At 44.2% G+C, this 14,252-nt stretch overlaps 1 protein-coding gene and 1 long non-coding RNA gene across 8 annotated transcripts in view; one reads left to right on the top strand and one right to left on the bottom strand.

Annotated features, from left to right (window-relative positions):
- Positions 1–3,646: 3,646 nt before the first annotated feature.
- Positions 3,647–8,770, bottom strand: LOC142068790 (uncharacterized). Of its 2 annotated transcripts, none has more exons than XR_012664671.1 (3): positions 8,476–8,770; positions 4,309–4,378; positions 3,647–3,774 (listed from the first exon to the last, which is right to left on the bottom strand). It is a non-coding gene; the product is annotated as an uncharacterized LOC142068790 (long non-coding RNA). The 2 variants fall into 2 exon arrangements; XR_012664670.1 differs by having other exon boundaries at positions 8,482–8,770.
- A 213-nt stretch (positions 8,771–8,983) lies between these two features.
- The window catches only part of ZBTB46 (zinc finger and BTB domain containing 46), a 114,096-nt gene continuing 108,827 nt past the window's right edge, over positions 8,984–14,252 (top strand). Inside the window, exons 1-2 of one of the 6 annotated variants that reach the window (XM_048819399.2) lie at positions 8,984–9,107; positions 10,266–10,333. The gene's annotated coding sequence lies outside the window, so the exon portion shown is untranslated. Of the gene's footprint in view, positions 9,108–10,110; positions 10,334–14,252 lie in introns of all 6 variants that reach the window. The other 5 variants (XM_048819398.2, XM_048819397.2, XM_048819394.2 and 2 more) reach the window with 5 other exon arrangements.

Below are 14,252 nucleotides of genomic sequence, written 5' to 3'. Positions count from 1 at the left end.
CCTTGCTGGACAATGGCTGGTGATGTCTGTTCAACAGTACCCCCCCCCCCCCGGTGTTGGTTGTCTCCCTTGTCATTGTCTCTGTATAGCTAGTATCTGGGCACCCACAGCATATTTTAGAGAAAACCATACAACCTGTTAGGTTCACTCCCCCTGGGGCACCTGGCATTGGCCACTGTCGGTAGACAGGATACTGGGCTGAATGGACCTTTGGCCTGACCCAGTATGGCCATTCTTATGTTCTAACACAATTCGTATAATTTCATATGTATTGGTGATACACATATTTAGCTAGAACACTGTCTTTCAGCAGATCATAACTTTTCCCCTAATATCTTACAAGGCATGCTTTATATGCAAGATCACCATTATATAAAAATGAGGAATATGGGGGTTAAAGGATGCTCCCCCAAGGTACAGAACATCACAGATCAGTCTGGCTGTAATTTCATCTCTCGGATCCTGTAACCATTACTTGCTTTGCCCTCAGGGCAGCATCAGGGAAATGAGCAGGCCCCCGGGCTCACCCTCCCAAACAGAGGGCTGTATCCGTTTTGTATTTCCATTTAGAGCTAATCTGACAACTCCCAGTGCACCTCCCCATTTCATCCTCTCCCCTTTGTTTTCTCCCCACCCAACCCCTGCATGACCAGCCAACGTGGGAGTCAGCACTTCCTATTCAGAGCAGCTTATCGGCTCGGGAACAGGGTTCAGTTTTCTGAAGTGAGCTCGCAGAGGTCAGATATGGGCAGGTCCAAATGCAGTGGGAACTGCACCCAGCTGCTGGAAACATGACGGTTGAGTGAGTTTGGATGGCTCCCAGGTGGACCCCATCCACCTGGAGAAAAAGGCTGCACTGGTTCACATTGCATGCTGCTGATTTCTGAAGAGATAGGAAGTCTCTGTGAGCTGACAGCCTGGAGACAGATACTGATCTCCCTGTACCATGGTAGACTTTGCCAACAAGTGCCACACAGCTGGCATTAATACCACCTTTCTGAGTACAGGGGGAAACAGGTAACCTCTGGTAGTATTGCGTGGTGGGTTTGAGCAAATGCTGACCTTTTAACGGTAACCACTGTGTATGACCCACAGCTGACACAAGAGTCCTCTGGCAGCCTGTGGTCGGCACCTATCACCTCAGCATTTAGGCTTTTGCATTTTGCTTCAATACCATACAACAGACATTTCTTTAGCTGTTGTTGTGTGGGAGAAAGTTTGAATGGAAATTACTGTACATTCTTTTTGTAAACCAGGGGATAAGGTGCAGTACGTCAGTTAAGGTCGCTTGGGTTCTGTTCTTGGCTAAGTCACTTAGGGTACATGTGACTTAGCCAAACACCCGCAACTGGCTTGTATAAACTGACTCGGGCTTGTGGAGTTGGAGCTGTAAAATTGCAGTGTAGATGTTTGGGACTGGACTGGAGCCCAAGTTCTGGGACCCTGCGAGGTGGGAGGGTTCCAGAGCTCAGGCTGCAGCCTGAGCCGTAACGTCTACAGTGCAATGTTACAGCTCCTCAGCCTGATCTCAGGAGCCCTAGTCAGCTGGCATGGGCCAACCGCCCGTGTTTAATTGCAGTGTAGACATGCCCTCTGATTGAATTTTCAACTCAAGTGCCTAAAGTTATGCACATAAAATAAAAATGACCTGCTTTTCAGAAATGCTAACTGCCTGCAGCTCTCATTGACTTCAGTGGGTGCTCAGCACCGCTGAAAATCAGGCTAAATATGGATTTAGGGGCCTAACTTTAGGCACCCAAGCTTAAAAATGTCAACCTGTGAGTCAAATTTTAAAATAGTTTGTTCGTGTGCATGTGTGCACAAGCTCTTGCACACGCGTTATTTATTGCACTATCTCTTGTGCATGCAAATTCTGGACTTTTCACTCGCACCCCCCACTGGCAGATCAAATAAGTTATGTAAAAATACATTTTGTTATAGGCACCCACAAGTTACTTGGGTGCCATTTAAAAATGAAGCCCTTACCATGTGGTGGCCTTCTGTGGTGCTGAGGATGTTGGTAGTATTTTGTGCGATATCGCGAAGGCCCCAGTTCTTCGAAAACTCACGTATGTATTGAACCTTATACATAAGAGTATTCTTATTGATTTCAGTGGGACAACTCACATGCATAAAGTTAGACCCATGCATAAATCTTTGCAGGAGTGGGGCCTATGACTAATAGGCATAAACTTCCTGACAAAATTGTGTTTTATAGGTTTTTTCCATAAAAATCATGATCTTTACACCCCAGCCAGTCCCCAATTAAGCAAGATTTATTTCTGCATGATTCCACACAGATTTAGCTCTAAATGTGCCCAGTGCATTGGAATATATTTTAATGTTGGTAAACTATTTGCTAAATATCATTACCTGGTTTTAAACAACTTTTAGTGTAAAATAAAGGTCATTCGTTTGACTTTCAGCTATTATGTGCAACAACTTTGATTTATTTAAACCAAACCTGTGGTTCAGTGCATTTTTTGTCATGACTTTTCCCATTTTTTACAATGACAAGCACTTAGACACCTCTGCACCAAATACTTTGAATTGCACGTCCTGTGCTATTATGGGACACTGATAAAGTGTCCTGAAATTTGGGACACTGTAGCAAATCCAGGTCAGTGGAGGTAAGGGACACGTGATCTTGGAGCAGGTATACTTCATGGGAACATAGGCCAAATTCATCAATAGCGAAGTTTATTGATGTCAGTGGAGTTATACCAGGAATGTTTGCACCAAACTGTTTTTAAAAGACTTCATTCACTGAGCAGAGCAACTGAATCCTCTCGAGAAATGTTTGGCTCAGGTGTGTTCATCTATCAACATTTTTCAGATATGTGATCAGTAAGTAGATGTGACCTGAAGCATTGATCACACTCTGGCTAATTTCTGGAGAGTCTGAGTAATCTCATTTGCTGGAGTACTAGAATTATGAGGAGATATCTGTCTATGCTCATTCCAGAGAGGTGAAGGCATTTGATGAGGAGAGCTTAATTTTTAGTTCATTCATACATAACTGAAGCATCTTAGGGGACCATGTTGTGTCCTCAGTTACATGGTGCAAGTCCCATTGACATTTCAACTGTCATTGTGCACAGATGAGAGCAGAATTTGTCTCATAGTATCTAACCTAGATAACTAGAGCCTAGAATGTGGCCTCAATTGTTGTACAAACTCCAAATTGTCTGAGTAAACCCAAAACCACACTGCATAGCCTCTTTAGTAGAGTTATATATAGTTTAACTGCTGCTTCTATTTTTTAAGTAGATATATTACTTGTACTGGTACACTATTTATGCAATCTGCGTGAGACAAAGGGCTTGTACACAAGCTCTGCAATTTGTTTGGTTTCTACAGAAAACAGAAAGATTTCTTTGCAGACAACAGGGAGATCCCTCAGTGGAGTCCTTCCTATACAAATGGACTGGTTTGAGAGATTGTAGCAAAATGGCTTTCGTTTAATGGAAAACTAGTTTATTTCTCTAATAATGTAGATATTAGCATTTAGTTAGGGGCATTTATCTGTTTGTATCTCATAACAATGAAAAAGACAATGAAGGTGCCCATCCTAAAATGAGACAGCGCAACTGAGCCATTGTAAACTGTATCACAGTTTGCAAGCATGAAGGGACGGACATAGGGGTGGAGAGGGAAAGGAGAAATCAAATTTATTCTAAACATGTCACCATTGTACTATTGGGCTCCAGGAAAAAGAAAAGCCCACATCTCTTGTTCTCTCCGATGTACAGTGAGTCCATCTTAAATAAAGACCTGCAAAAAGAAAAGATCTGATTAAAGGATAAATTGTCAGCCTACCAGTCCAAAACGCAGTGTTAGAGGGAAGTTGACCCCAATCAAAGGAGAAACTTGTTAAAAGATATACTCCCACCCAGTGCACCAACGTATAAAATTAGATAGAAAGTGAACCTGATGCAAAATGGCTTTTAAAATGGAAGCAAAGACCATTTACATGATTGACTGTAAGAGGAAGACTATGTTGGTACAGCAAAGTTATCCATACAAAAGACCACTGGCTTCTCAGTCTGAACTAAAGATGGACACAAACAAATACCCTAGAACTCAGCACTTCCAGATTATGATGAATTTGCAGTGGGACCTGAATGTTGCAGCTTGGGCCCCTCTCTAAATTCAACATTTTGAGGGGAATGTATTTTTGGAGTATTAAACATCTTCGGAGTCAGGCCAGTTCCTTTCAAGAACTGCACTGAAGGAGGTCAGTAGGATGTGGCTGGTTAAATATGTTATAAACGATCATCATTCCCCACCCCTTGAGTTTTTACAAACCTGAGGACTATTTCCTGTTGCTTCCCACTACTTGAATACTTGGTGTTTCTGCTCCTCTCTAATGATGTGCCTTGATTAATAATGAAAAAAACAACATATTGCCCCAGTTCTGCCCTTCAGTGCACAGAATAAAACTAAACCAACATTGTGCATTTAGTAACACAAATAGAAATAGATTTAACTTTCAAGCAGTTAAACAGCAGAGCATGGTAATGAGAAAAAATAAGTGTGTGTGGGGGGGAAGAGATGGGGGTGGAGAGAGGGAATTTTATTCTCCTGGGGTTTTTGTAATCTTCATTCACCATATTTAGTAGGATTGTGACTTGCCCTTGCTAGCTCACGGAGAATTCCCCCATGTGTTTACTCCCACAACCTAGTGAATGCCTCCTTACACATCATGGAAAAAAAATACAATTGACATGTTGACTCCCACTAGAGAAGGAATTCTCACTCACCAAGCAAGCACAGGCTGGGAGTATGTCTGTGCGTGAGAGAAAGAGACAAATACTTTTTCATGAGCTCAGTTTAAATGTGGTTTACTCCTAAAATGACCTGGTCAGGGATGCACATCACCTCCCTTTTTTCCGTTATGGTCCCCTGACAAAGAAACCAGATGACCTTTGATTCAGTGTAATATGGACAGGAGTATAGGTCCTTTAACCCTTACTTGTGACATCAGAGGTTTGGAGGGAAATTGGCTGAAAAAGGTGAGAGTCTTGGAATTTTCATGCAACCAGAACCACCACGTTGAGCAGTAATGGGTCCCAGTCAAATTGCTTTCTTCCCACTGTGGTCAGAAATGAATTGGGTCTGAGGATTGGGATTCATTTGTAGGGTGCATGGAAAACCCTGTCAGAATGGCCTCTTGAAAACGAGAACTCTGACAAAGAAGCTCGTCAGCTCAGAATGCTTATTTGGTTTTGGACATCTATTTTAGGGTACAAAACACAGAGAAAAAGAGTGATTCAGCCACTTGGGATTTTGTCTTCGTCTTCATTCTGAATTTAGGAAAATTACAGAGGTAGAAGAAATTACTTTGCATTTATCAAATGCAATGTCTGTTATGGTTTATAGATAGACAGGGGGACAGAGGTGTCTAGAGCTGAGCAGGGGACTGGGAGTAAGGATACTTGAGAAGTACTCATGGGACCTGCAACTGAATCATTCTGTGAAAACAGGCAAATCGTGTAGCCCTGTACCTCAGTTTCCCAGAAACCATGTGCAAAAATGTGTGTGCCTAATTTGTGTACACAGTTATTGTGAATAGATGCTCAGCATTTGCACATGCCCATATGATGACTGTCTATGTAGAGTAAGCATGCAAATATGAATGCATTAAAGTGTTCATATATTCCTTATCACAAGAGAACTGCTCCCAAGAATGTGACTTCTAAATGCTTCTTCAGTGCTAAAACGAAGGCTGCAGATAGAAGCCTCAATGTCCCTGGGCATATGGTCTGGATTTATGAGCTTTGTGATTTGGCAGCCTTGGAAAGGTGGGATACAGAAGAGTTACACTCAGTCTGAAAACCCTGTGGTCTTTAATCCTTGACATATATCATCAATGTTACACACTATTAAACTCTGTATCATGCTTCCAGGTGACGTGCTCTTCATTCAGCAAACACCTCTTGGACCACACCTAGGGTGACCAGATGTCCTGTTTTTATAGGGACAATCCCGATATTTGGGGCTTTGTCTTATATAGGAGTCTATTACCCCCCGCATCCCCATCCCAGTTTTTCACACTTGCTATCTGGTCACCCTAACAACACCATCCTCCCTTTCTACCTTCCTTTCTCCTTCTCTCTTCTTTTCCCACTGTCAGTTCTTTCCTTCTTTCTGGGGAGCAGCTTCCCCTCTTCTGAGGACAGATTGTGTAATTGCATACTTACTTAAACTGCAATACAAACTGCTAATCAAAAGAAAACAAACAAACAAAAACCTATCTCTACACAGCAAAATACAGGCTCAAGTGTATTAAACCCTTCCAGCTTTCCCCAGCCCTTTGTGTTCTGCAGCTTCAGGAAACTCAGCCTCTCTCCACCCTCCCCCTCTTTGAAAGCATTCCCCAGGGCAGTGCCCAGTCTGCAGCTGCTGCAGCTCATGGGGGAGTGAGTCCAGCATGACACACACAACTAAATAAATAAATACTTTCCTCTAACAAAGAGAGGAGGAAGAAATCCTGAGTAGGGGTAGAACTAGGGCATGCATGTTTGGAATTGAAGGAGTCCAGGGGTGATAGGGGAATTCCTGCCTGGAATCAGAGGAGTCTTGGAAAGAGAAGAGACCAGGAAAGGAATAATAGGGTGGTTTACCTATCGATAACACAGAGTGTTACAAACATACTTAGCTATAGTTATATGGCCTGATTTAATGTGTTCCTCCCCCACAACCCAGCTTCCACTTGTGCACCTGTAATTGTAGGCACTAGGATTCAGCTTTAAAGCATTCAACGGCTGCAACCACAGTGGAAATATTCTAGTATCTGTATGTACATGTGAGGATATGTTCACATGTAAAACCCATCAGATAATTTAACATGGACAATGGGGATTTGTGTGTTAAAATTCTGTCACCTGCACACAGGTGAATTTCAACTGAATGTGCAGCGATGTGCACACGCACAAGATTGGGTTTACATAAAAGGAGGCTGAGGTCTAAAAATAAGGCCCATTACTTTTAATTTTGTATTCCTTAAACTAAGAATTGTGCCCTTCACTGCATACATAGACAACTACTGCAAACTGTTCATTTGCATTTTAATGGAATTCTTTCCTGGAAGATGGTAGTTGGACTCCTTTAGCAATACAGAAGAAAAGGTAATTGAAAAATATACTGGAGTGAAGACATTTCATTTTCATTAATTAGTTGCATTGGGGTTTTTTTCTAAAATAAAATTGTTTGGGTTTTTGGGGGGTGGGATGGAGTAGGAAGAAAGACATGCTGGAACAACTGTTCATCCACTTTAAAACATACTAGGGATCAAAAGATCCTTTTAGGACTGCACTTAAGTAAGGAGCAGTGGTGTAATTTGACTGACTTCAGAGGAATAGATTCTCTTTACTCCTGGGCTGCATTTGACCCACTATCTGTGTGCATGGGGAAAACAGTCTATCTCAATAAGTGACCTTATATGTACCATGATTTGAGGAAAAGGAAATTAGGGAGCAGATTCTCAGAGCTTAGGCACACAATTCTGTGCAGTTGCTGAGGTTACACACAGAAATCAGATAACTGCTCATAAACAGCCACTTCCAGTTATTTGCATACATAATTACCCAATTTGTGTGCATAATCACAGTAAGTGCATGTACTTAAATACCTGGAATATTTGGTTCTACATCTTTCCGGCTAAATTGTGCCCTAGTACAACTGCACAACAACACAGGCTTCAGAGACCCATTGTCTTGCCTGTTAAAGCCATCTCAAAAGCGTGGTGTCCTGCATACTCTAAATCTGTTAGCTCACTCCCATGAAATATAGTCCAGTTCTTTGATCTTTCGGTCGTTATCGTCAAAGGGCCAAATTTGGCCCTGTTATCAGTTATACTTGGCACTTATATAATGTATTTCAGCTGCAGATCTCAAGGCATCCGACATAAACGAGTAAGCATTATCTCCATTTTACGGTGACAAAGTGATCGAATCCAATTCTCTTGACTTCCTGCCATGATCTCTATTAGACCCACAGCTGCCCACTTGCAATCCCATTGAAGGCAGGGGTCTCTGAAGTGAGCATGGTTGTATTGTTCTTGGGGAACAGCTTATCCTTCATAAGAGCTGTCCCTCCTTCATGTGTAACTAAAGGACTCCCCCTTGTTTTTGCTGATACAGACTAACACAGCTACCACTCCGAATAAAGTACAGAGAGCAGCTTTCAGAGCAGCAGCCGTGTTAGTCTGGATTCGCAAAAAGAACAGGAGGACTTGCGGCACCTTGGAGGCTAACCCATTTCTCTGAGCATAAGCATTACAGCTCACTTCCGCTCAGGAAAGCTTGTGCTCAAATAAATGGGTTAGCCTCCAAGGCGCCGCAAGCCCCCCTGTTCCTTTAGAGAGTAGCTTGCAGAATCTCCCTATGGGCACACACAGAAGGTCACCCCATAAAAGATACTAACCTCACCCAGCCCGTCCCGCTAATAGCCCGCGACCCCTAATATCCCGACCTTTACCAGTAACCCGCCGCGGGGGCCGGCAGCGGAACCCGCCAGGCCCCCAGGCGCTCTGGGGGCGTCTAGGGGCGCTGGGCCTGGCTGCGGGGGCTGGGGCAGCTGCGGGCCAGGCGCTGCTCCCGAGGGGGCACCTCAAGAGCCCCGGCACAGGGGGGGCTTCGCGGGAGGCCGGCAGCCCCCCGGCAAGGCCAACGCTCCACCGCGCACCCCACCCCCTTCTGGGGGTGCCTCCCATGATGCTCAGCGCGCTGCCCTCACTTCCGGTGTCCGGCAGTGCCTCTGGCTGGCGGCGCCCCCGATCCGCGGGCGCAAGGGAGCCGGGAGGGGGCGGGGCGAGGGGGCGGGGCTTACGGAGGCCTGTGTCCGGCGTCATCCAGTGGGAGCGTAGCAGGGGCGGGGGGGGAGGCCGCACAAGTCCCTCAGGCCACGCCCCCGCCCTCACCGGTCTCGGGCCCGCGCCCGCGCGCCCGCCGCCTGGGAGCGCGCGCCAGGGGGAGCGGCGGGAGCGCGCCCCGCCCCCCCCAGCTTCCCCCCCCTCATCCCCACCCGTGAGGAGAGACATTGAGTGACCGAAGGAGCCAAAGCTCCGGCCGCTCCGAGACCCCGCTCCCCTGCCTGGGGCCCAGGTAAGCGAGACCCCCCCAGCCAGGCTCCCCCTCACCCCGGGGGCTCGGCACGGCTGCCCGCTGACCCCTTCCCTGAGGAGAGGGGCCGGTGGGACTCCTCTCCGGCCCGGTCAAGGGAGGGGGCCTGAGCCCCCCCCCCAGCCCGTTCTTTCCGCTTCTCCCGGCCCCTCAGGGGAGAGGGATTCGCGCCGCCCCCCCCCCCCCCGCCCATCGACCTGCCCTCCCCAGCCTGGCCGGGGGCTCCGGGCTCTCCCCGGGGACTGGCCGCTCCCCCCGGCTCGGCGGGGTCCCGGGGCAGCGCGGCGACGCGTCCCGCTGGAGGGGGGGGGTGTCCGGTGGGGCGCCCGGCGCCCCCGGGGCGATGGGGAGGACGAGCCGCTCGTCGTCCGGGGTGGGGGGGGCTGGCTAGGGAGGTAGCTGCCCCCACTTCACTCAGGGGCGGGGGGGGGCGAGCACGGGAGTCGCGCGGCGCTTCGGGGGTGGGCGGCGCTGGCCTGGCGGAGGCGCCCCCCCCGCCCCCCAAGGAGATGAGGGAGGCAGTTACCCGGCAGCACAGGGGGGCCGTCGCTGGAAGCCTGGTTCACACGCTGCCGAGGACACCCCCTCCCTGGCTGGGTCGGGGGAGTGCTGCTCCCTCCCCCTACCGGGAGTGGGGTAACAGCGGGGTGGGGGTGTCAGTGCCGCGATTCCAAGTGCGGGGGTCCTGACGGTGGGGAGCTTGTCTGAGCCCAAATGTCTCCCCTGGCCGGTAAACACTCTTCTCTCTCCCTGAACCTCTCTGAGCCCCCGGGGGCCGCTGGGCTAAGCCCACTACACTCGGTGGGGAGGAAAGGGGGAAATGTTCCCTTTGTGGAAGGGGCATGGAGCCCCTTTTGGCACGCCTGACTGACTTGGTGTGGGTGGATGGGTTAACTAGGTGAGTGGCAGGGTTTAACCCCCCCTCCCCCATGACTCGTCCCCCCTCCTCCTCCCTCTTCCCCCCCCTCCCTGTAACCTCCAAAAGGGGAATTTTCCAGCTGGTAATTTCTGCTGCGTCAACACCCAGCTCAAGGGAGAGGAGAGGAGACAAGGGGGCATTTTAACAGCAGCTCCACTTGCAAATAACAAGCCTGAATTCTGGCTCCAGAATTAAAAACCTTTCCACCCCCAAAAAATCAGCATCTGTGCAAGTTGGACCAAGAGTTTGTCAAGAGTGTGGTTCAAAACTGCTTGGAAAAAGGGATGAGGTAATAATACTGGTGAAGCATGTTGTATTTCTCTCTCTCTCTCTCTCCCTCTCTCTCTTTCTCTTTTTAAAGCCAGGCCTGTTTTGGGTTATTGTCTCCCCCTAAAGCCAGACACAGATCGCCTGGCCTTGCCTCCATTTTAATTGCAGGCTGAAATGGGGGAAGTGACCCTATTTAAAAACAAACAAACAAACAAACAAAAAACCCCTGAAAAACAATGCCTCTCCTCTTTGGAGATGTAGGTGATTTTTAATATACTTATAACAAGTGCAAAAGTGACTGAAATTGTTTTCTGTCAAGGTGAAAAACTACTTTGCATAACCTCTCCCACCCCATTGAAAAACCAAAGTATTTGTAAAAATAGGGGGGAGAGAAGAGGTGTTTTGGAAGGTGCTTGTAAAATAAGGGGTTGTAGTATTGGATTGCCTTTGTATCCCTGTAAATAGACGTGACAGTTTCACAAAGTAATACAAGTAGTGTCTGATAACTCAATCCCAGATGACAAATAGAGAATGGAGCAGATTTTAGTGGGAGGATTTATCTCTTTGATAGGAAAAAAAAATGTTGATACTTAATGCACCATTAAAGAACCTGTGTTAAAATGTTTAAGTGAACACTTTGAAGAAATCCGAATAACTAGAACAATATTTTATTTTTTACACCTGCCAAGGAAAATATAAACAAAGAAAGGTTTAACAGAGACTTTTAATGACTTTCCACATGCTTTCTGTTTTACAATCTGAGTGATTCATTTGGCATGGATTATAGGGACAAGATTATTATCAGCATTGTTTAAAGATATGCTAATTAGCATATGTGTTTTGCAAAGGGTGCTATTGCAGACACCTGTACGGAAGTTCTTACATGCATATTAATTGCCTTCTATCATTTTTTACATTTAGTTAATTTAGTATGGGTCTAGCTCCCAGTTCTTGTCCTCAACAAAATGTTTATTACATGTTTAAATTTTCTGTCTAGTTCCATTTTTGTTAAATTACCTACCTTAAAGGGACTTTTTCTAAAGAGAGGATGGTGGGGAGAGAAGGGGGAAGAGAACAGTAATTGAAAGAAAGAACAAGGTTAGGTGACCTAAAAAACGGACAAAAATGAGGGTGTAATTTTACAGAAGAAGCTTGCAGTTACTGGATACTTTTTCTACTTGTACTAAATTTTTTCTTGTATATTGTATATCATCATAACTATTATTGCAAGAGTTAAAAGAAGATGCATTCACTTCTTATGGCAAGTTTTTTGATTGTGGATTAAATTTGGCTTTACTGATTTGAATTCAAAGTAATGGAATTTAACCATGGTTTGTCAAGTTCTTTATTTTGAAATCCTTTTAGTGATGGAAAAAATGGGAGGAGAAGTGTATTATTAGTCACAACATTTTCAACATGTGGTGAAGAATTCTCACTTTGAGGTGTTTTTGGGTGCTAAAATAGAAGCTGATAGAGAAGATTGCCCCATGGGCCATGCTGGGAACTACATAACAATATTTATATTTGTATTTGCTGGAATTCTCATACGCATGGTCCTGAAAATTATGTTTTGGTTTGATAGACTAATGGGTTAATTGCAATTTAAATGGAAAATTATATATTTTTTTTGTTTTTCTGATTCTAGCCTCACTATTGCAATAAAATAGCATCTTTTTAGATTCCAGTCACTTTCATTTACATTTAGTTTTCATGTAAGTGATGGAAATAAAGTTTTTATATTTTTATAGTGCTATATGCAAAACTGAGAGTAAATTTTACAGACTTCAAGAGTGAAAATTACAATTTCATATTTTAAAAGCCATATAATATAACTTCTGTTAATGTGGTGATATACATTTATTAAGTGGAACTTTTGAAAATATAACCTGTACACATGATTCTTAGAGACTAAAGAAAATGGGCCACTTTCTCCCCATGGTCTATGTTTTTTCTGGGACAGTTGTACAGCAGTGGATATGTTCTTCTATGCAAGAGGCATTTATAATTAGAAAGCTTAGAGGAAAACCAGATTGGCAAGTAGTTCCTCCCCCCCCCCAAAAAAAAAAAAAAAGGAGAGGTTTTTAGTCTGTTATTTACCGTTTCTATATTCATTCATGCTCTGGCACGGTGTTGCATTGATGTGGGATTGGGTATATTTTGAAACTATTTTTGCCTTGCCTTCTCTTCCCAGTTGAAGTTTCTCCTAAAAACACCCATTTTGATCTATTATATACATATGCTTACATTTTTTAACAAAATGTTTCCTGTCCTGCCAGGTGAAGACTACCATCCAATCCACGTTTTTGTTCCTAGTTAATATTTCTTGCAACAGCCCAACTTTTTCTAAGGCTTCTTTCTCAGTGACTATTTATGCCTGTGTTAACTAGCTACTCTAGAGCACTCCATGATGTATTTTGAACTGTCTTGCTCTGGTGTGAAGCACTCACATGGGTTTTCCTTACTCCTACATGCTTAGTTTAATGGGCAAACAAAGGGGTAAGGAGAGGGCTTAGTTTAAATCTTTGAACAGCTACCTGCTGTTCTAATGGATATTCCTTATGTTCATTGTAATTCCCTGGAGCCAGCAGTTTCTGTCCATTACTGGCAACAAACTACAGCAGAAAATTCTGACACTTTACACAAAAGGATTAATATAACATTCTTATTTTGTTGTCAGTTTACTGCTGACCTACCTTAAACTTTCTGAATGTGCAGTGTACTTGTACAGTATGTCTCTAACACTTACGTATCTTACAATTCATTAATGATGATGGAAAATGTCCTGTGTGGTTGTCTGTAAATTGCAGATACAATAAAAAGGGCCTAACAAAGTTGTGGGATGCATAATTTTTGCTTAGAGTGCAGTGATGATACTGGTTGTTTAATGATGCCTGTGATATTTCATGCTGTTTACATTAAGATATAGACATGAACATATTTCCGGTGTTAACTTTTTAACGAACCATTGTTTTAGGGGGTTTGTATCAAAAGAATATTCTCTGGTGGTCTTGGCTAGTTCTTATTTCCCAATCTACTAGATTCCCCAGACCTTCTAATGTATTAATTGCCACTGGTGTTCTATCAGTCTTGGGGCAGGGGAGAGAGGAATTTTGACTCCCACAGCCCAAAGTATTAAATTACTTATCTGATGCTGCCTTGATGTATCTGGCTGCATAGCAATTGGGAGATTTGGGTTCTGATCCCACCTCCGCTAATGACTCAGTGTGCGAGTCACATAATCTCTATGTATATCTTTGGCCATCTGTAAAATGGGGATGCTAATGCTTACCCACCTCTTTAAAGGGCTTCCAAATCCATAGATAGTGTGTTATATTAGCATGCAGCATGTGTATTCTTAATTAATTACTTAATGCAAAATAGTCTGAAATTTTGGGTTCGTTTGTCAAACACTTTTTGGTATATTTCTGTAAGAGGCTTGTATTTCATTCTTCTTTAAAGTCATCAGCAATATAGTTAGAGGAAATTACAGCTGTAATTTTCTTACCGAAGCACGCCTTTAGGAAACATTAGTTTTTTTTAAATTGAAGTGTGGATTTTTCATTACTCTTGAATTCTTTGCTGACAAGATGGGATCACTGACAGAATTCTAGTTAGATGGAACCATGGTCTGCTTTATGGTAGAAGTTTGATTATACGTGTGTGTGTGTGTGTATGCATGCATGCACAAGAATGGGCAATATGTCTGTAGATATGTGCAGTAGATAGTTGAAAAGTTACAGGTACTTGCAGAGTGACAGTAGGTACTTGAAGTTTCCCTTTAAATATATGCATACCTGCACTCCGTACCCATATTATTATGGGGTTTGTTCCTGTTCAATTATTTTATCTTATACATTTATTATAATGAATATGAATAATTAGTATACCTAAAATTCACTTATATAATGAGGTTGGGATGGGAGTTTCCAGATTAGGGG

The sequence above is a fragment of the Caretta caretta genome, chromosome 13 (genome assembly GCF_965140235.1).
Source record: "Caretta caretta isolate rCarCar2 chromosome 13, rCarCar1.hap1, whole genome shotgun sequence".
NCBI classification, from domain to species: Eukaryota; Metazoa; Chordata; order Testudines; family Cheloniidae; genus Caretta; species Caretta caretta.
This window is presented reverse-complemented; position numbering and strand designations above follow the sequence as displayed.